The sequence below is a fragment of the Herpailurus yagouaroundi genome, unplaced genomic scaffold (assembly GCF_014898765.1).
Source record: "Herpailurus yagouaroundi ecotype Mexico unplaced genomic scaffold, PumYag 67641, whole genome shotgun sequence".
Classification (NCBI taxonomy): Eukaryota; Metazoa; Chordata; class Mammalia; order Carnivora; family Felidae; genus Herpailurus; species Herpailurus yagouaroundi.
This window is the reverse complement of record NW_024420442.1, coordinates 1,807,838-1,830,399: the sequence shown is the minus strand read 5'-3', so window position 1 is coordinate 1,830,399 and position 22,562 is coordinate 1,807,838. Positions and strand designations below refer to the sequence as shown.

The 22,562-nt window shown below is 41.9% G+C and overlaps 1 long non-coding RNA gene across 2 annotated transcripts in view; it reads left to right on the top strand.

Annotated features, from left to right (window-relative positions):
* Nucleotides 1–21,629, top strand: part of LOC121025466 (uncharacterized) — a 143,301-nt gene extending 121,672 nt beyond the window's left edge. For both annotated transcript variants that reach the window (XR_005788054.1, XR_005788053.1), the window contains one exon: nt 21,243–21,629. This is a non-coding gene — a long non-coding RNA (uncharacterized LOC121025466). The remainder of the gene's footprint in view (nt 1–21,242) is intronic.
* Nucleotides 21,630–22,562: the final 933 nt, after the last annotated feature.

The window sequence follows — 22,562 nt, the reverse complement described above, 5'->3', positions numbered from 1 at the left end:
TGTGCCACAAGAGAGGACAGGCAGAATGCCCTTGCCGTTCAGAGGAGGGAGGAGCCCCAGGAGGTTGGAGGAGCCAAAAAAGGGTTTCTGAAGGCGGGGTGGTAGCGAAGATGCACTGAGAGGGATAGGATTTCAGCACGGGACTTGGAGAGGCTGGTGGAGGCAGCTCCCTGCCTACAGGAAACGCTTCCCTTGGAATTGTGCCTCCTTGCCAAAGACCTTTTGAAAGTCTAAACCAAGTAGACACGCTGGTTCCTCTTTTGCCAAGTGGTCTCCTTTACCCTCTTTGAGAACTCTGCACGTGGACCATGACGTAGGCAGCCAAAAATCCCACAGTATGACACTTCGCTTGGTCGTGACACCGGGCTTATTTGAACTGTTGAACTGATACCATTTCGTTGCTAAACATTCATCTGGCAAAATATTTACTGAGTGTCTTTTGTATGCTGGGTACTGGCATTGTTACAAGATGCAGGGGCATATTAATGTGAATACTATATAGATATGCCCCCCCCACCCCGTCCCAGCCTCTGGTCTATTGAGACAGCTATGAAGTCTGTTTAACGTGGAAAGTAGTCCAAAGGTCTGATCAGAAGTGCTACGGATGTACAAAGGAGGAAGCGATTAGCTAAATCTATAAAGGGGGTGAGGGAAGCTTTCATGAAGGAGGTGACATGTTTGGTGGGCCTTGAAGAATAAGTAGGATTTCAAAAAAAAAAACCAAAAACAAACAAACAAAAAAAGAATAAGTAGGATTTCTCAAGGGGGAAGGGAGTGAATTAACATTAATCAGAGCCAAGTACTGTGTACTTACCCTACAGTGATACTTGTCGTCCAGGTATCACCATTTCTACTAAATAAACCTGGTCATTGTCAGTTAGGCTTTGAACTCAGGCCTCTCTAGGCCCACTCTATCTAGCTGCCTTCACGAGGAAGAAGCAGGGGCCGGTGGGGAGGTAGAGAGGCACGCTAGGCAGAAGCAAAAGGGTTGCTGGAGATTGACAGGAGTTGGGTCAGCAGGGCCTCCTTTCAGCTATGAACGTGATTGCTCGACTTTGGAGCTCTTGAGGGGCGAAGATCGTTTCCTTTGAGACCTGCTTTTGCAGTGGGACTTGCTCAGTGTCTGTTGCTCGGTGTCTGCTTACGTTGATGCGAATATTCAGTTCAGCAAGCATTTATTGACTGAATTGGCTGCAGCACGAGGGATTTGGGCTGCTTGGCCATCGTCACAATCATTTGTACAGTGATAGATGGGAGCGATTCTGAGAAGACTCCCGTTAGGCCTTCAGTTAGCCAAAGTCACCAGATTGATGATACTGTTTCCTGGTCCTTATAGACAGAGAGACATGGCCTGAAAGTAAAGGCTGAAAGAACTTATTTGTCAAGAAAGTAGCTCTCTTGAAAGTACAAAATGTTGTATATTTAATAGCCACTTAAAATCCTTTCTTGAATAACCAATGGTTTAAGTCAATAGGTACACAGATAAGATGATAGAGGAAGCAAATGTCTGGGACGCCTGCGTGGCTCAGTTGGTTGGGTGTCCGACTTCGGCTCAGGTCACCATCTTGCCATTCCCGAGTTCCAGCCCCACGTCACGCTGTGCTGACAGTTCAGAGCCTGGAGCCTGCTCCCAGTTCTGTGTCTCCCTCTCTCTCTGCCCCTCCCCTGCTCGTGCTCTGTGTGCTCTGTCTCTCTCTTTCAAAAATGAACAAATGTTAAAAAAAATTAAAAAAAAAACCCAAAAAGCAAATATCTATACACTCCCATACATTCGTATATGCACACATGAGTAGTGAACTAATTAGAATTTGTACATGGGCTTAATTGATAAAAATGGCCCCAAAGCAAAGTCTACTGTAGTAGTTCCCTACCCCACTTAACAAAAACAAAAACTTCCCCTTTTTCTCCTTTGAGCAAAAGAAATATGTCTGACTAAGGACTGTTGAGGTTGTTACTGAAAGGAAAAGTCATGTAAGCCTGCTCACTTTGCTGACGGGAACAAACTTAGCAAGTATTAGAGGAGGCAGAAACCTCAGTGCCAGCGACGAAGGTTCCACAGACCCACGTAACTAAACAATTTCTCTGCATCGCTCCGTGGGGAGATGTTGGTCAAAGGGAACAGAGTTTCAGAAATGCAAGATGAATGAGTCCTGGAGATCTAACGTACAGCATGGTGACTTTAGTTAACAGTAGTGTATTGTATACTCGACATTTGTTAAGAAGGTAGATCTTGGGGCACCTGGGTGGCTCAGTCGGTTAAGCGTCCGACTCTTGGTTTCGGCTCAGGTCACTGTCTCACGGTTTTGTGGGATCAAGCCCTACATGGGGCTCTGCACGGACAGTGAGGAGCCTGCATGGGATTCTCTCTCTCCCTTGCTCTCCGCCCCTCCCCCACTCATGTTGTCTCTGTCTCTCTCAAACATAGATAAACTTAAAAAAAAGAAGGTAGATCTCAAGTGTTCTCACCACATACACAAAAGAAGGAAATAAAAGAACATGGTAGCTATGTGAGGTGACGGGTATGTTAATTAGCTTGATTGTGGTGATCATTTCATAGTGAAAACATCAAGTTGTATACCTCAAATATATACAGTTTTCTGTGTTAATCCTACCTTTATTTGGTTATTATTATTTAACATTTTTTTACGTTTTTTAATTTATTTTTGAGAGGGAGAGACAGAGCGAGCTGGGGAGGGGCAGAGAGAGAGGGAGACATAGAATCCGAAGCAGGCTCCAGGCTCTGAGCTGTCAGCACGGAGCCCGACATGGGGCTCTAACTCGCGAGCTGTGAGATCATGACCTGAGCCGAAGTCGAATGCTCAGCCGACTGAGCCACCCAGGTGCCCTGGGTTTTCCAAACATTTTTTAAAAATTAATTAATTAATTAATTTTTAAGTAAGCTGTACACCCGAGATCAAGTGTCGTATGCTGTACTGACCGACCAGCCAGATGCCCTAATCCTACCTTTATTTGTTAATCATAAAGCTGAAGAAAAAAAAAACAAACCCTAAAAAACCAGAACCCTTCCCTGTATGCTACCGGTTTAAAGCACACATAGGCACCTCCAAATTGCTAAACCTTCTCCATCCCTTATCTTTCTTTTTTTTTTTTTTTTATTAGCCATGATCCTAGCCCAGATTGTCACCATAGCACCCGGACACTGCTGCAGTACCTTTTGCATTGTTCTGTTTCTAGCTGTTTTCCAACCCATCTATGCGTAGCTGTTCGAAAACTGAACCTTACTTGCTTCTTCCCAACTGTCTTTCATTCAGGGAAAATAGACGGACTCTTTTCCTGATTAGGTACAGAACACGTGTTTATTCATAAAGCGCAAAAATAAAAGACAGAAAAATATAAGGAATAAAGTAAAACATCACCTGAATCTCACCACCCTGAGACAACCACCCATGGCCTGTTGGTTATGGTCTTTTCATGCATCTCTCATATGTATTTACATGGAAATGCAATTTTACAATTCTTTTTTTCTCTTTCCTTCCTTCCTTCCTTCCTTCCTTCCTTCCTTCCTTCCTTCCTTCCTTCCTTCTTTCTATTAAAGGATTTTTAATAATCTCTGCACCCAGCACAGGCCTCTAACTCACAACCCTGAGATCAAGAGTCGCGTGCTCTACCCACTGAGCCAGCCAGGTGCCCCTCAATTTTACAATTCTTAATTGTTTGCTTGTTACCTTTCACTGAATAACCAGTGTTAATGACTGGGTGTATATATCCTTTAGTCCTTTATTCAGGTTCATATAACTATGTTAAAAATAATTAGACACAGGAGCGCCTGGGTGGCTCAGGCAGTTAAGCATCCAACTTCGGCTCAGGTCACGATCTTGCTGTTCGTGAGTTTGAGCCCCGCGTTTGGCTCTGCGCTAACAGCTCAGCGAGCCTGCTTCAGATTCTGTGTCTTCCTCTCTCTCTGACCCTCTCCCACTCCCACTCTGTCTCTCTCTCAAAGATAAATAAACATTAAAAAAATTATTAAAAAAATAATTAGACATGGACACATAAAGAGAATTAAAAACCATTATTCATTTTCATTTATTTAGTTTGAAATTTTTTTAATGTTTATTTATTTTTGAGAGAGAGAGAGAGAGAGAGAGAGAGAGACAGAGTGCGAGTGGAGGAGAGGCAGAGAGAGAGGGAGACACAGAATCCAAAGTAGGCTCCAGGCTCTAAGCTGCCAGTGTAGGGCCCGACATAGGGCTTGAATCCACAAACTGCAAGATCATGACCTGAGCCAAAGTCGGATGCTTAACCGACTGAGCCACCCAGGCGCCCCCAAAACCATTACTCATTTTTAAAGAGGTATCGTGTGATATACTTTTTTTTTTTTGTCTCTTACATTTCTTGCTCCACAGTGAAATCTCTCCACCTTTACTAGTAAGATCTAATGAATTCCTTTAATATCTGCACAGTATTCTATGGTATGGATATATAATTTATTCACTTATATCTCCGCAGAAGGGCCTTCTTTCTGCTGTAAACATCATTGTGTATGTATTTGTGTAAGTCTCCTTAAACTGGTATTTATATTTCTTTGGGATAGAGTCACAGCTGTGGAATTTCTGGGACAAAAGGTATGTGTAGTTTTAATTTTTATAGGTATTCCCAGATTGCTTTCCCAAAAGGCTGTAAATAGTCACATTAACGTAAGCAGTTTTATGAAAGTATACTCCTCCTCCCCCATCCTGCCAGCAGTAAGTGTTGGTACTTAAATAGTTGCCAATCTCATGGGCGAGAAATACCACATTATTTTGTTTTTAATTTGCATTTCTCAAACTGCCATTGTTTAGTTACCGTTTGGATTTGCACTTCATTTCCTTTGTTAATTTTTCCGCTATGTTTTTTGTCTTATCAATTCTTAAAAACAATTTTTTTGAATATTTATTTTTGAGAGAGAGATGGCGCAAGCGGAGGAGGGCAGGGAGAGAGGGAGATGGAATCCGAAGCAGGATCCGAGCTCTGAGTTGTCAGCATAGAGCCCACTCGGGACTCGAACTCACAAGCCGTGAGATCATGACCCAAGCCGAAGTCAGAGGCTTAACCATCAGGTGCCCCTGTCTTATCAGTTTGAAGGAGCTATTTGAGTCTTACAGATATTGACCTCTTATCTGGCAATGTATAGTAAGTTTTCTTTCTCACTGTATCATTTGCCCTTCTATATGGTATTTTTTTTCCCATAGAAATGTTGAAAAAGAAAAAAAAAGTCACATGGTAAAAAGTTTAAATTTTTCTTTATAGCTTGTGGGTGTTCCATATCAGTTAAAAGAGTTCCCAAACCAATAAGTTAAACATGTGTTTTCATAAAAGTTCCTATAGTTTTTCTTGTTTTAGCATTTAACATTTTATTTTATTTTTTGAGAGACAGAGAGTGAGTGGGGCAGGGGCAGAAAGAGAGGGAGACACAGAGTCTGAAGCAGGCTCCAGGCTCTGAGCTGTCAGCATAGAGCTCCATGTGGGGGCTCGAACCCACGAATGTGAGATCTTGAGCTGAGCGGAAGTCAGATGCTCAACCGACTGAGCCACCCAAGCGCCCCTCTTGTTTTGGTATTTAAACTTATGTTTTTACTATATCTCAAAGTTTTAAAAGTGGGGTATTAAGGAGAATTTAAATTAATTTTATACTGGATCGGTAGGCAATTGTGCCAGTCTCTTTTTATTAAATAAATTGCCTCTTTCCTATTGAATTGAATTACCAGCTTTGTCATATATCAAAGGCCCACATAAACTCATCTCTATTTCTACACTTCGTTTTGTTTCACTGATCTATTAGTCTATTCTTATGCTAATATCATACTATTTTGTTTATAAAGGGCTTCATGATACATTTAAAATCTTTTAAAGCAGATATCGCATAGGGGCGCCTGCCCGGCTTGGTTGGTGGAGCATGTGACTCTTGATCTCCGTGTCATGAGTTTGAGCCCCATGTTGGCATGGAGCCTACTTGAAGAAAAAAAAAAGTAGATATTGCAGATATTGTTTTTATTTTCTATAACTTTATTAGGTATTCTGAGACATTTATTTTTCCACCTAAGCATTAAGATCATGTATATCTGTTTATAAAATAAAGGAAACAAAAATTATGGGACCCTAATTGTAATTGCATTAAATTTATATATTCACTAAAAAATTTTCTTTTAATGTTTATTCATTTTTGATAGAGACAGAGCATGAGTGGGGGAGGGGCAGAGAGAGATTGAGGGAGACCAGAATCCAAAGCAGACTCCAGGCTCCGAGCTGTCAGCACAGAGCCTGACGCGGGGCTCGAACTCACGGATGGTGAGATCATGACCTGAAGTCGGACACTTAACCGACTGAGCCACCCAGGCGCCCCATATATTCATTTTGAAGAATTAAAATCATTTTTATTTTAGTTAGGTTTCCCATCCAAAAACGTTGTATGTGTTTTCATTTATTCAAGAAAACTAACTTCAATAGGGCTTACATTATAGCCAACTTTATAAGCCCAGAGTCAGCATAAAAGACCTAGCTATTGAAAAAAGTGGAGTCAGAAGTGGTCATTATTTGCTGACACTTTGATTTCTCTTTGTAAACTGTAAAAGATTAAACTGAAAGTTAAGCAACACTAATTATAGATATTAGAAATGTAGTAAATACAAACTAAGCACAGGTAGCCATCATTCCCACTGTCAAAATAGTTGCTAGACGGGCACGAAAAAAAAATCTACCAAATGATCAAATTTCACTCTCTGAATTGAAAACCTTCTATAATGGACCCATATGTGCATATCACTAAAACAATTTACGACTAGGTTTTTTTCATTTTGCTAAAGATCATTTGTAGCAATTACATATCTTTAACATATTATTTTACTCTTTATTTACGTTAAAGGATGTGGTTGTTGCAGCATAGAAGGAAAATAATTCATCTGATGCTGTATGGTGTCACGACATATTGCATGCAAACATACCCACTAATGAGGTCATTAAGGGTTAAGTTGTTAAGTAATTACTGTTTTAAATTGCTTTTTAATGTCTATTTATTTTTGAGAGAGAGAGAGAGAGAGAGTAGGAGCAGGGGAGGGGCAAAGAGAGAGGGAGACACAGAATGTGAAGCAGGCTCCAGGCTCTGAGCTGTCAGCACAGAGTCCAACATGGGGCTCAAACCAACCAACCGCGAGATCATGACCTGAGCCAAAGTCGGACGCTTACCCCACTGAGCCAGCCAGGCGCCCCAAGTAATTACTGTGTTAAATGCTTAATATTATGTTGAAATCTTTGGTGGGTGGTTGCATAGGTATCTAAGAGTGCGTTAGTGATAGTTGAGGAAATTCATTGGTATTGAGAGGGCTGGGAACACACTATTTTCTTTTGAAACAATGGACTGGAGGCTCCTGCTTTAGAAAAAAAAATTAACATTTATTCATTTTTTGAGAGACAAAGAGAGAGAGAGCGCCTGCGGGGGAGGGGCAGAGAGAGAGGGAGACACAGAATCCAAAGCAGGCTCCAGGCTCTGAGCTGTCAGCACAGAGCCCGATGCGGGGCTCGAACTCACAAACTGTGATATCATGACCTGAGCTGAAGTCGGCTGCTTAACCGACTGTGGAGGCTCCTGCTTTTAGAAAATTTGTCAGTCAACATGTTTTTTACGCATTGAATAGATTCTGATGATGAGTGGTACCTGTGCCCTACAAACAGTAGATTTCCTCTGCTATACCAGTGAAAAACAAATTCGGGCTAAAATGGGAAAAGATACACCCACAATGGCCACTGTGGTTTGGGGTGCCGGAGGACACTTTGACCCTACCTGGCGTTAGGCAGTGTCTGTGATGGCTCCCAATGATCCCGGCTTCCAGGTATTCGTGCCCTGATGTAACCTACCATTCGTCGCATGGAGCTCAACCTACTTGACTTGGTTCTAATGACCCGCATCTCACAAAAGTGATGGATGTCACTTTTGAGATTAAGTCACAAAAAGACCGTGACTTTCTTCTTGCCTCTTTTCCTCTCTGATCTCTCACTCTGGGGGAAGCCAGCTGCCATCTTTTTAGTATAGAGAGGTCCTTGAGGCAAGGGACCAACAGCTAAGAAGGATTTGAAGCCTTGCCATTAGCTTGTGAGTGAGCTTAGAATTGGATCCCGCCCAAATCAAGCCTTGAGGTGACTGCGGCCTGCCGGACCCCTTGATCGCAGCCTTGCGAGAGACTTGAGACAGAGGCGTCGGCTAACCACCAGATTTCTGGTGCACGGGAACTGGGAGATAATAAATGTTTGTTATTTTAGGGGGTGATTTGTTGTGCAGCAATAGATGAATAACGTACAGCATCAGAATGTAAGGGCTGTGAAGAGAGGCCCCAAGAATATCCGGTTCCCCACTGTATCTCTGTAGCACTTAGCATGGAGCATTGTGCAAAGTACGCTTTCAGTAAATATTAGTTGAATGAATGAATGAATGAATGAATGAATGAATGAATGAATGAAAAGGCCAAGAGAATTGTCCTTTTCCCAATTCTGTCACATTTTTGTCATCTGGGCCCCAAAGCAGCTCTAGGCGTAGAATCATAAAATCTCTTCTGGAAAGAGTTGCAATGTGCTTGTGATGCTCCTTTAAACACAAGACCTAAACTGAGTCCAGAGAACCAGGCCAGGAACAAACTGACACTGTGCCACCACTCCCTCTTGCGCCAGAGACCTATTTTCTCCCAAAGTATGCTGGTCTATGGAGATTCAGCTCTGCTTTCCATAAAGGGTACCTTTTTAATTTATTTTTTATTTTTACATAATCTCTACACCCAACGTGGGGCTTGAACTCACAACCCCGAGGTCAAGAGTCACATGTTCTACTGACTGAGCCAGCCAGGCAGCCCATAGAGGGTAGCTTTAACATTATCACCCTAAATGTGGAGACTGAATTCCCATTTTCATTTCAGAAGAGAGCCTTTGTTTAGCATTTGGGTGTTTTTCTTCTCAGAACAAAGGAAGAGCCCGCTTTAAAGGAGCATTGGTAACTCGGCCAACTACTAGAAAGAAATTGCTTTTAGTGTGAAAATGACATTTCGTTGTTGCCGGTTTTCTCCCTTCTCAGCTTTATCCACTGAGGTTAAGAAAGTATCTTCGGAGTTTAGACTTTCCCATGGGCCCCTTTGGAATGCCGTAGCCCATAGATCCCATGCTACACCAATCTACTGCCCTGGCTCAGTTTCTCCCCTGGATTTGTAACATTATAGCAGAAAGCCTTTTTTGCTTGTAAAGCCCGGGGAGAGGAGAGGTGCATTGAGAGTGCCAAAGATTAAAAAAAAAAAAACAACAACAACGGATATTAAAAATAGAGGCTGGTTCATGTTACCAGATCTGGCTGCAGATCATCTGGAAAAGACTATTAAAATTTTAAGTGGTCATATTTTCTCCTGTGAAAATGAAGCTCCAATAAAACAACCCAGTGAATTGTTTCTTAACGCTTTTCTTTGGCTCTCTGTGAATAGTGAAAACAACCTGAATAGTTCCAACCCATTTTATTTATTAGCTACATAGATAGTATTGTAGCTTAAACTTGTTCTTAGCTGAAAAGAATTGTACTTCTCTGTTCTAACTTCACACAGAAATATGGTTTTTTTCCCCTCAAGGTAAATGTTGTGGATATGAGCGTTTCAGGGTGGTTTGCATCAAAATCCAGAACTTAATTCAATAAACTTTTTTTTTCTTAATGTTTATTCACTTTTAAGAGATGGAGAGAGACAGAGCGTGAGTGGGGGAGAGAGAGGGGGAGACTCAGAATCTGAAGCAGGCTCCAGGCCCCGAGCCATCAGCACAGAGCCCGATGCGGAGCCCCAACCCACGAGCTGCGAGATCATGACCTGAGTCGGATGCTTAACTGACTGAGCCACCCAGGCACCCCAATAATCTTTCTTTAATGTTTATTTATTTATGTTGAGAGACGCAGAGAGAGCACAAGTAGGGGAGGGGCAGAGAGAGGGAGAGAGAATGTCAAGCAGGTCCCCCTGGCTGTCAGTGCATAGCTCAGTCCCACACACTGTGAGATCATGAGCTGAGCTGAAATCAAGAGTCAAATGTTCAACTGACCGAGCCACCCAGGCGCCCCAAGTCAATAAAGTTTTATAGAGTCTACTATGTGCACATATTTCCTGTCCTCAAGGGGTTTATAATCTAAGAGTTAGAAGAAATATGATGATAATGGCATCTTTTACTGAGTGGTCAGCAGTGCCCAACACCCGTCCCCCAGATGACTTCCTTTCGTCTCCCCTAGAACCTATTTAGCAGCAGTATTATTATCTTAATTTGATCTTATTTGTAAAGTTTATTTTTTTTTAAAGTTTATTTATTTATTTTGAGAGAGACAGAGTGTGAGTTGCGGAGGGGCAGAGAGAGAGGGAGAGAGAGAATTCCAAGCAGGCTCCGCGCTGCCAGTGCAGAACCCGATGTGGGGCTCGAACCCACAAAACTGCGAGATCATGACCTGAGCCGAAACCAAGAGTCGGACGCCTAAGCGACTGAGCCACCCAGGCGCCCCTAAAGTTTGTTTATTTTTTTAGTAATCTCTACACCCAGCGTGGGCCTCAAACTCACGACACTCCGAGCTCAAGAGTCACACGCTCCACCGACTGAGCCAGCCAGGTGACCCATCTTAATTCTACAGATAAAGTAAAGTGAGTCCTACAGAGGCCAAATAATTCTGGGGATAAAGCCCAGGTCTGTCTGCTGGCATTCTTAACTGACAAAGAACTATAACACACAGTTTATTAAGGTGACTCTGGTATGAAAACCTGCTGGGTAGCCTCCAAGAAACCGAAGCCTGTGGGTCCCTTGCAGTGGGAGAATAGAAAGTTGGGTTGCAGAGCTGACACTCAAAGGCATTGATGGAAGGGCATTGCCAGGTGTGGAGCCTGAGGCTGAGTTTTCCTCATGGGTGGAAACTTCACCTGGCCTGCATATGGCGAGGACTGACAGATTGAAAGCTCTCTTTTGATGCTGTGGGAGATAGTGAATGATTGTTTTAAGTCCCTAGTGATTTAGCTGACTGATCCCACTAACAAGACAAGACAGAATGTGGTAAGTGGCATAAGAGAGATTTATCTAAAATGCCATTGGGTTTCAGATTAAAAAAAAAATAATGAAAGCTTGTAGTTCCAGAACGCTTCCCCTGTGCCAAGCACTATGCTAAGTGCCTTACATGCATCATCTCACTCCGCCCTCACCACGCTTACCTTGTTGAAGGGGGAAATTTCTCAGGCCCATGGATAACTCTGAGTTCATCCTCTTGTCTAAAGCCACACAGCTAGTGAGCAGTGGAGCTAGATTCAAATCTAGATCTGTCTGGTTGACCTCAGAGTTTCTAGCGGGTGACTTAGGACAGTCTTTATGAAGTAGGTGGCATTTGCGATGGACCCTAAAGGGTGGGTAGCTAGCCACAGGCAGAGGTCATTCTAAGCAAGAGCGCAGAGCCTGAGCAAAGGCTTGTACGAGGTAGGGGGTGAAGTCAAGGGCAGGAACAGCAAGGAGTGTAGTTTGCCTGGAGCTTCTGGTATTCAAAGAGCTAGGGGGGAAGAGAAGACTGAAGAGAGCTGTTAGATCCACATTTGGGTGGTCTCTGAATTCCAGACTGAAGAATTTGTACTATATGTTTGCTAGCGTTGCTAGAACAAACTGGACGGCAGAAAGGGCTCCTTGGCTTGTAGATCTTCTCCTACCCCGGTCTTCACATTGTCTTCCCTCTGTGTTTATGTCCAAACTTCCTTTTCTTATAGGGTCACCAGTCAGTTTGGATTAGGACCCACCCTAAAGACCTAATTTTAGTTCGATTACTTCTATAAAGACCCTCTCTCCAAATAAGGTCCCATTCTGAGGTACCAGGAGTTAGGACTTCGACATACACATTTTCGGGGGATCACACAATGCAAACTATAACGCTAGCCAGGAGATGGTTGTTTAATGTCAGATGTTCAAATCAGGTACATAAAATCATGCAATGCAAATCACACGAAATAAAAAGGGTAATAAATCTCATAGGCTTTGGCATAATGACAAGCAAAAGAAAACCTTTCTATTTAAAACAAGAACTGACTGCAGAGATTTTTTGCATCAAGAAAAGAGGCATTTTTCATGTCCAGGGAGATGAATCTGTGTTTAGAAAAATGTCTTGGGGTGCCTGGCTGGCTCAGTCGGTGGAGCACGCGACTCTTGATCTCAGGGTTGTGAGTTCGACTTTTGATCTTGGGGCTGTGAGTTCGAGCCCCACGCTGGGTGTAGAGATTACTGAAAAATAAAATATTAAAATATTTAACAAAGAAAAAAAGGAAAATGTCTCTTTAATGGCCTATTCGAGTTTCAGTGGCATTGTTCGAAAGGGGAGAATGAAACAAAGAATTGAATTTCTCATTATACTAAAGGTTGACTTTGAAGAAATGGGGTCGGGTGGAGATGATGTAAGAAGAAAGGAAGGTGAGAATAATGAGTGGGGGAAGAGAAAGGAGAAGTAAAACATGACCGGCAACTCGGGGATAATTCGGGATAGCGGCAGTGGTTGGGGGTGTATACTATTCCATTTAAAATTGTTTATTATATTGCGAGGCATGTGATACCTTCCTTTCAAAAGGCTTCTGTGCACAATATCCTCTTGCTAGTGGCGTGTCAGGGGATTAGTGGAAAAGGAGCTGCATTTTATGGCTAGGTAGGTCTATACGGGGTAGAGAAGAGAATGACTACAGAAAGCAAGATATTTCTGAGATCATGAGCTTAGTGGAAAGAAGAAATTGAAAGCTTAGAGTTCTGGAATTAGATCAAGTAGGGATCACTACTTATTAGTGGTGTGGCCTTTAGGAAATCAGCTAACCTCCTAAGCCTCAATGTCCTCATCTTGAAAGTGGGGACAAAAACCAGAAGCTAGCTCATAAAGCTGCTGTGTGTAATAACTAAATGACAAAATGGTTGTAAAATGTTTGGGGCCACCGCAGACGCATAACTACGTGCATGATAAATATTAGCTGTGGGAGACTACCAGCAGTTTGTGGCATGGGGACTCAAAACACTTTTTTTCTAACTATTGAAAGGAATGGGGAGGCCAGAAGGAGGGGGGTCTTGGGAACACCCAGGCTGGAAACATCTGGGTTGCTCTGGGGAGTAAGGCTAGGTCTGTAGGAATGGAGGACTCGTAGGAAGAATGAAATTAACACAGTTCCTGGAAGACAACCCAGGACAAAATGGCTCTTGAAATTAATTCAGTCAATAACGAGCACTCCTCTTCTCATTCTTGCTCTTTCTTTCTGTCTCATAGTTTGGCTCTGTTTTCAGCAATTGTGCTGCTGAATGAGTGCCTACATCCATTCCATTTTTATGTTTTATAATGATGAATTCTAAGAATGCAGAGAAGCATGGAGGAAAAACATCATGAACATCTATATGCCCACCACCCAATTCTATCAAATCTTAACTTTTTGCCAGATTTTCTTCACTTCTTTTTATTTACTTATAGTTTAGGAGGAAAAAAAAAAAAAAGAGGGCGCCTGGGTGGCTCAGTCGGTTCAGCATCTGACTTCGGCTCAGGTCCTGATCTCACGGTCCCTGAGTTCCGGCCCTGGCGTTGGGCTCTGTGCTGACAGCTCAGAGCCCGGAGCCTGCTTCGGATTCTGTGTCTTCCTCCCTCTCTGCCCCTCCCCCGCTGGCACTCTGTCTCTGTCTCAGAAATAAATAAACATAAAAAAAAAAAAAATAGAAATGAGGATGTGCCATATTAAAAAAAAAAGAAAAGAAAAGTGAAAGCAAACCATTATAGATACAGTTGAAACTCCCTGGATATTTCTCCTTCCTTTCTTCTGGTCTGTGAATGCCTCTCTCCGGAATACAATTTTATGGAATACAATGTGAATTATGCCCCTTGGAGGTAGGCAATAGCAGTACCGAATCCAGAATTAGATGTTTATCATTCTTATGTATGCTTTAGTACTTTTAACACCTAGGACCGTATCCATAAACAATATTCTTTTACAGGTTTAAACCTTACTTATGGGACTGCCCTGTATTTAACCTTCTGCAACTTGCTTCTTTAAAAGCCACCACTCGATTATTGAATTCATCATGCCAATACATGGAGCTTCATTCATTAATTTCACTAGTTTAAAATGAAATTCCGTTGTACAAAAATGCCCCAATTTGTCTTTTCTCTGGTTGATGGACGTTTAGGTTTTTTGCTACAATTTTTTGTTGTTGCTATTGTTGCAATGAGCATTCTTGTACATCGTGCAGAGCACAAGAGTTTCTCTAGGGAATATACGGGAGTGGAATTGTGTGCCCTCAACTCTGTCAGATATTGACAAATTGCTCTCCAAAGTAATTATACTTGTTTAAAATAATTGTACTGGAGGGGTGCCTGGGTGGCTCAGTCGGTTGAGCGTTCAACTTCGGCTCAGGTCATGATTTCACAGTTCGTGGGTTCGAGCCCCGCGTTGGGCTCTGTGCTGACAGCTCAGAGCCTGGAGCCTGCTTCGGATTCTGTGTCTCCCTCTCTCTCTGTCCTTAACCCACTTGCATTCTGTCTCTACCTCTCTCAAAAATAAATAAACATTGAAAAAATATTTTAAATAATTGTACTGGTGTAGTTAATCCGCCAGCGGTGTGTGAGTTAATACCGTTTCACACCCTCATCAACAATTGGTATTGTCAGATTTTACATTTGCCACTCTAATAACTAGGAGATATCTTATTCTATTAATTTAGTTATTCTGTGTTTTTAATGTTTTAAATATAATATTGTTGACGAGGTTAAGTATACCTTCGTAAATTTATTGACCATTTGGGTTTCTCCTCTGTGAATTACCTATTCAAGTCCTTTAAGGATTAAATGAAGTAATATGAGTAAAACAATTGGAACGGCGCCCAATACAAAGCACGCAATTCAAATACAAAAAATGGGGTGCTGGGGTTTCAGTCGGTCAAGCGTCTGACTCTTGATTTTGGTCAGGTCACAATCTCACTGTCGTGAGATCCAGCCCTTTGTCCGGCTCCAAGCTGAGCGTGGAGCCCTCTTGGGACTCTCTCTCTCCCCCATCTCTGCCCCACCCCAGCTCCCACTCTCTCTCTCTCTCAAAACAAACATTAAAAAAACCAACCAAGCACACAATACACGTTATCTATCATTATTTTCCTGTTTTCCTATTTGATTGCTATTGATTGATAGTTACTACCTATTTTTATATAAACCCTTTGTTATGTGAGTTGCAAAAATTTTGTCTGTAGCTTGTATTTTCATTTTTTATAGTGTTTTATACATTTTAGATTTTAATGAGTCAAATTTATCATTTTCCTGTATGTTTTTGTAAGTTTTATGTCCTGTTAAAGAAATCTCTACCCAGATTTCATAAAGACAGTCTCTTCTCTTTTCTTTTTTCTTTTTTTTTTTTTATAAAGTTTATTTATTTATTTTGAGAGAGAGAGAGAGCAGGGGAGGGGCAGAGAAAGAGGGAGAGAGAGAGGATCCCAAGCAGGCTCCTCATCAGCAGTTCTCAGCCTGATGTGAGGCTCAAACTCAGAAACTCAGAAACTCAGAAACTCATGACCTAAGCTGAAATCAAGACTCCGGTGCTTAATCGACTGAGCTGCTCAGGTGCCCCTGCTCTCTTTTCTTATACAATTTTTAGGTTTCATTTTTACATTTAGATTAAAAAATTTTTTTTTCCTAAGATTTATTTATTTTTGAGAGAGACACAGAGCATGAGCTGGGGAGGGACAGAGAGAGAGGGAGACACAGAATCCGAAGCAGGCTCCAGGCTCTGAGCTGTTGGCACAGAGACCAATGTGGGGCTTGAACCCACAAGCCATGAGATCATGACCTAAGCTGAAATCGGATGCCTAACCGACTGAGCCATCCAGGCGTCCCTACATTTAGATTTTTAAATGTACCTGGCATTTATTTTTGTGTGTGGCATGAGGTAGGAATTGAAGTGGCTTTTTAAATTTTTAAATTTTAATTTTTTAAATTTTATTTATTTTTGAGAGAGAGAGAGAGAGAGAGAGAGAGAGAGAGACAGAGCACAAAAGGGGGAGGGGCAGAGAGAGAGGAAGACAGAATCCAAAGCAGGCTCCAGGCTCTGAGCTGTCAGCACAGAACCCGACGCACGGCTCAAACCCACGAACTGTGAGATCGTGACCTAAGCTGAAGTCGGTCACTTAACTGACTGAGCCACCCAGGTGCCCCTTTAACTTTCTTATTTGAGAGAGGGAGAGAGAGCACGTGTGCCAATGGGGGAGAGGGGCAGAGGGAGAGAAAGAATCTCAGGCAGGCTGCTCAGTCCCACACCCTGGTATCATGTCCTGAGCTGAAACCAAGAGTTGGATGCTCAACTAACCAAGCCACCCAGGCGCCTTGAAGTGTTTTTGTTTGTTGGTTGGTTGGTTTGTTCCCGGTAGGTAACTGGCCACATTTGCTGAATAGGCCATCCTTTCCCCATCGATATGTAATGTCCCTTCTGTTGTGGAGGTCTGTTTTGTAGTTTCTGTATTTGTTTTTTATTTTATTTTACTTTATTTATTATTTTTATTTATTTTATTTTATTGTTTATTTCGTTTTTTTCTATTTGTTTTGTAGTTTTTCTATTTGGTCATTTTGGGCTATTTGTCCCTGCACCATTACCATACTGTCACGACAACTCTAGTTCTGTAGTAAAATCTGTCAACAAGGTTCTTCTGTGTTGCATTTCTTCACACATTTTCTCCCTCATCTTGGCTCTTTGTTCTTCCGTATGAATTTTAGAATCAACTTATAAAATCCCACAAAAATCTTTTTATTCAAAGTTTTCTTTATTTAAGTCCTCTCTACACCCAGCGTGGGGCTCGAACTCACAACCCCGAGATCGAGTCATATGCTCTTATGGCTGAGCCAGCCAGGAGCCCCCAGAATCTTTTCTGATTGCAGTGTTGTTGACATACAGTATTATATTAGTTCTAGGTGTCCAACATAGTGATCTGATGTTTATGTACATAATGATGTGATTGCTGTGATAAATGTAGTTACCCTCTGTGACCATGCAAAATGTTTACAACATTGTCGATTGTATCTCTGTGCAGTGCATTACATCCCTGTGACTTATTTATTTTATAAATGGAAGATTGTACCTCTTAATCTCCTAAACCTATTTCATGCGCTTCTGCACCCCATCCCCTCTGGCAACCTCCAGTTTGTTCTCTGTATTTATGAGTCTGTTTCTGTTTTTTTGTTCTTTAGGTTCTACGTATGGTATTTGTCTTTCTGTGTCTCACTTGTTTCACTTACCATAATACTCTCTAGGACTATCCATGTTGTTGCAAATGGCACGATTTCTTGATTTTTTTATGGCTGAGTAATATTCCATTCTGTATACATACCACATCTTATTTATCCATTCATCTATTGAACTGCTGTTCTTGTTTCCTTTAGGTAAATACCCAGCAGTGGAATTATTGAATTGTATGGTATTTCTATTTTTAATTGTTTTCGGGAACCTCCATACTGTTTTCCACAGTGGCTGCACCAAATTACATTCCCACTAACAGCGCATGAGGCTTCCCTTTTTTTGCCACATCCTTTCCGGTATTTGTTATTACCTATCTTTTTGATACTAACCATTCTGACTAGTGTAAAGTGATATCTCATTGTGGTTTTGATTTGCATTTCCCTGATGTAATGTTGAGCATCTTTTCAAAAAATGCCCATTCAGATCCTCAGTTCATTTTTTAAATGCATTATTTGTTTCTTTGGCGTGGGGTTGTATGAGTTCTTTATAAATTTTGGATATTAACCCCTTATCAGATGTATCATTTGCAAATATCTTGTCCCATTCCGCAGGTTGCCTTTTCTTAATTTTTTTTAATTTTATTTTTTATTTTTAAAAATTTACATCCAAATTAGTCAGCATATAGTGCAACAATGATTTCAGGAGTAGATTCCCTTAGTGCCCCTTACACATTTAGCCCATCCCCCTCCTACACCCCCTCCAGTAACCCTCAGTTTGTTCTCCGTATTTATGAGTCTCTTCTGTTTTGTCCCCCTCCCTGTTTTCATATTATATTTGTTTCCCTTGCCTTATGTTCATCTGTTTTGTCTCTTAAAGTCCTCATATGAGTGAAGTCACATGATTTTTGTCTTTCTCTAATTTCACTTAGCGTAATTAATACCCTCCAGCTCTATCCACGTAGTTGCAAATGGCAAGATTTCATTCTTTTTGATTGCTGAGTAATACTCCATTGTATATATATACCACATCTTCTTTATCCATTCATCCATCAATGGACATCTGAGTTCTTTCCATACTTTGCCTATTGTTGATAGTGCTGCTATAAACATGGGGGTGCATGTGTCCCTTCGAAACAGCACACCTGTATCCCGTGGATAAATGCCTAGTAGTGCAGTTGCTGGGTCGTAGGGTAGTTCTATTTTTAGTTTTTTGAGGAACCTCCGTACTGTTTTCCAGAGTGGCTGCACCAGCTTGCATTCCCATTAATTTTTTTTAATGTTTATTTTTGAGACAGAGAGAGAGAGAGAGAGAATGCGTGAGTGAGTAGAGGAAGGGCAGAGAGAGAGAGGGAGTGAAAGAGTCCGAAGTAGGCTCTAGGCTCTGAGCTGCCAGCACAGAGCCCAATGTGGGGTTTAAACTCACAAACCATGAGATCATGACCTGAGCCAAAGTCAGACGCTTAGCCGACTGAGTCACCCAGGTGCCCCATCGGGTTGCCTTTTCATTTTGTTGATGGTTTCCTCTGCTGTGCAAAGCTTTTAGTTTGATTTAGTCCCAATAGTTTAATTTTGCTTTTGTTTCCCTTGCTTGAGGAGACCTATCCAGAAAGACGTTACTAAAGCCAATGTCTAAGAGATAATTGCCTATGATTATATTTAGGGCCTTTATGGTTTCAGGGCTCACATTTAGGTCTTTTTAAATTGTTTTTTAAAGTTTATATATGTATGTATGTGATCTCTTACATTTTTTAAAAATGTTTATTTAGTTTTGAGAGAGAGAGAGGGAGACGGAGGCAGAGAGAGGGAGACAGAGGATCTGAAGCAGACTCTGTGCTGAGAGCAGAGAGCCCGACGCGGGGCTCAAACTTACGAAACACGAGGGCATGACCTGAGCCGAAGTCTGGCACTTAACTGACTGAGCCACCCAGGCGCCCCTGTATATATGTAATCTCTACACCCAATGTGGGGGCTTGATCTCACGACCCCAAGATCAAGAATCGCATGCTCTCCTTACTGAGCCAGCCAGGTGCCCCACATTTAGGTCTTTAATCCATTTTGAGTTTATTTTTGTGTTGGTATAAGAAAATGGTCCAGTGGTTTCATTCTTTTGCATGTTGCTGTCCAGTTTAAGCCAACACCATTTATTAAAGAGACTGTCTTTCCCCCATTTTATATTCCTGCCTCCATTGTCACAGATTAATTGATCATATAAGCACATGGTTACTTTTGGAATCTCGATTCTGTTTCATTGAGCTATGTGTCTATCTCGTGCCAGTGCCATAGTGTTTTGATTACTATAGCTTTGTAGTATAGCTTGATGTCTCGCATTGTGATCCCTTCAGGTTTATTTTTCTTTCTCAAGATTGCTTTGGCTATTAGGAGACTTTTGTGGTTCCATACAAATTTTAAGGTTATGTGTTCTAGTTCTGTGAAGAATACAGTTGGTATTTTGATAGGTTTTGCCTTGAATCTGTAGATTGCTTTGGGTAGTATGGACATTTTAACAATATTTTTCCAATCCATGAGCATGGTATATGTTTCCCTTTGCTTGTGTCATCTTGCTCTTTCACCAGTGTCTTATAGTTTTAAGAATGCAGTTTTAAGAATTCCTTGGTTAAATTTATTCCTAAGTATTTTATTCCTTTTTTTAATTTTTATTTATTATTGAGACAGAGAAAGAGCATGAGCATGGGAGGGGCAGAGAGAGGGGGAAACACAGACTCTGAAGCAGGCTCCAGGCGCTGAGCTGTCAGCACAGACCCTGACGTGGGGCTCAAACTCACGAGCTGTGAGATCACGACCTGAGCTGAAGTCAGCCACCCGACCGACTGAGCCACCCAGGCGCCCCAAACACTATGCTGCTTTAAATTGCAGCTTCACTCCACGAGGCTCAAAGCTCAGTAGACCCCTGATTTAACCATTACTGCATTGTATGGAACATATATTATCAAATCAGAGTGTCTTAGAAATCTGAATATGAATGAGTCTTGGCTGAATACCCTTATTTGGCTTATTTGAAAGGCCTTATAAAATGCGTTGGTGTTCTTGGACCCAATGTAAGTTGTAATGAGTCTAAGAATCTAAAGAGTCATTACCATAGAGCTCCAGAATAAAATAAATCTTTCTGTTGTTGTTGTTATTACTACATTTTGCCTCTATCTTTGATGTGATGCTTTTCAAGTGGAACAGAGACTATTGATGGGATGCAAGCAAATGGAGACTATCATGTTTCAACATCTAAAAATTTCCCAGCTGCTAGTGATTCACATTTATGTCCTAAATAATTCCATATATTGCTTGGAGATTTAGAAGGTTTGGGGGTGGGTGGGGTTGTTTCCCCTGGAGACATGCTCAGTTTGTATAATAACAGTGTTGGTCTCTAGAATTTTTAGGGGGTTGGCGGGTGTTGTGACTTTCTCTATGGTAGTCAGATTTTGGACATTAGCTGCCTGAAGCAATACTTTTCTTGGCCTTTCTTTTAGAACACAGAAGGGGAATCATTATTTTTTGTTATTTGGAAGTAGATGAAGGAATGATATTTTAAGTCATTTGGGAGGATGCGTAGGGTAAGAATATGTAAACCCTCTTTAGGAGAAGACCTCGACAAAGTAATTTCAGGTTAGCTTGCATAACCCAGAATCTAAAATGTTATAGTTGTCTGCACAGCTAACCCTCAGATTTACAGAGATCTATTCCCACACTTTTTTAAGTTACATGTTTGGAATTTGGCCTTTGGTTTCCTGCAGAAATAAGGCTATATTTGATTAGGGTTCAAGGTGGGCCTACAAAAATGCCACTTCACCCACAGCGTGACTGAAATATCGTTACGACTGTGATTTTAAACTTTATTTCTTTTAAGCTTTGTAAAGTACATTTAAACATACAAAATCCCTTCAAAAGATACCCAACACTCAGCTGGCATGTTGTCCATTGCTTAATCCCCCTCAAAAGCGCTGCTAGAAATTGGCAAGGAAGCCACCGGAAGGAATGATGTTTCCTGTACCTCAAGGTCCAATAACACTCTGGATGCCTCTGTTTCTACTTTTCTACGTCTCAGGGATCAAGCAGCACCTCTCACCAAGAAGAAGGGAAAGAATGAGGTGGATCGTGGTAGCAGGAGTGCGTAGCAGATCTGACGTCAGCTAGCCTCCCAAAGAGTCAGATGGAGCCCTAGCTGGCAGCAACGGGGAGCAGGGAAGCTGGCTTCTTTCAATCAGTCATGCTGTGGAGTGCAGTGAGGACACCTCTCCCAAAGCTGCCGGAGCTGCAAGCCTGCCCCAGCAAGATGAGAGGGAAGTCGGGAAGGCCAGGTAAGTTCATTGAAATAGCAATCGGCTGGCGAAATCCAGACTGGGAAACTTAGTCAAATAGCCTGGGGGTTTCAACAGGTAATTCTAAGGAGAAGAGGAATGGAGGGGGAACTGAAGATTAAAAGAGACGTGAAAGAGGGGCACCTGGATGGCCCAGTCGGTTAAGCGTCTGGCTCTTGATGTTGGCTCGGGTCATGATCTCACGGTCCGTGTGAGATCGATCCGGTGTTGGACTCTTCGATGACAGTGTGGAGGCTGCTTGGGATTCTCTCTCTCTCTCTCTCTCTCTCTCTCAAAATGAATAAATAAACATTAAAAAAAAAAGAGACGTGGAAGACATGTAATTTTTTAAATGGGCAAGACTAAGATAGGGTGTCTAGGGATGCACATACAGGTGGGAAAACTTATTTAAGAAAAGCAAGCAAGTGATGACTATAAAAGTCTAGACTATAGTTATGTATGAGTAAAGGAGGGGCTTGTGATCTGGCCGCTGCACACATGGAAGGGGTTCCCGGGGTGACTGCAAAGATCTATTTCTTGACCTGATGATGGTTACGAGAGTGTTGCTTTATGTGAATTCATTAAGCCGTGCGTCTGTGTGGTGTTCTTTATCTGTTTTACTTTATAATAAAAAGCATTAAAAAATAGAAGAAGGTCATATCCATGGAATCAAAGCACTGAGCCGACACCTGGGGACTGACCTGGTTGTAGAAGCTTTTAAAAAGCATTCCCATCAGAGCAGGGGTCGAGTGGAGCAGAGAAGGAAGAGATGGCTGGGGTGGGCCAGCAGTGACAAACAAGGAGAGGACTCAAGGCTTGGAGAGAATGGGAGCACTTGCTAAGTAATTTGCAGGCTGCATCTACTATTCCTTATTTAGGGAACCGAGATTGAGGGTGCTGGTAATGGTGCTGCCCCAGAAACAAGTGTTTCACATGTTTATGTTCCATTTCAAAACAAGGATAATGTCACCAACCTGCCCCAGGATGTTATGAATGAGCAAAAATACATGGTCTGATATTTAGTCTAAATTTTAGCAGTATGGGTCAAATTAACACAAGATTTCTAG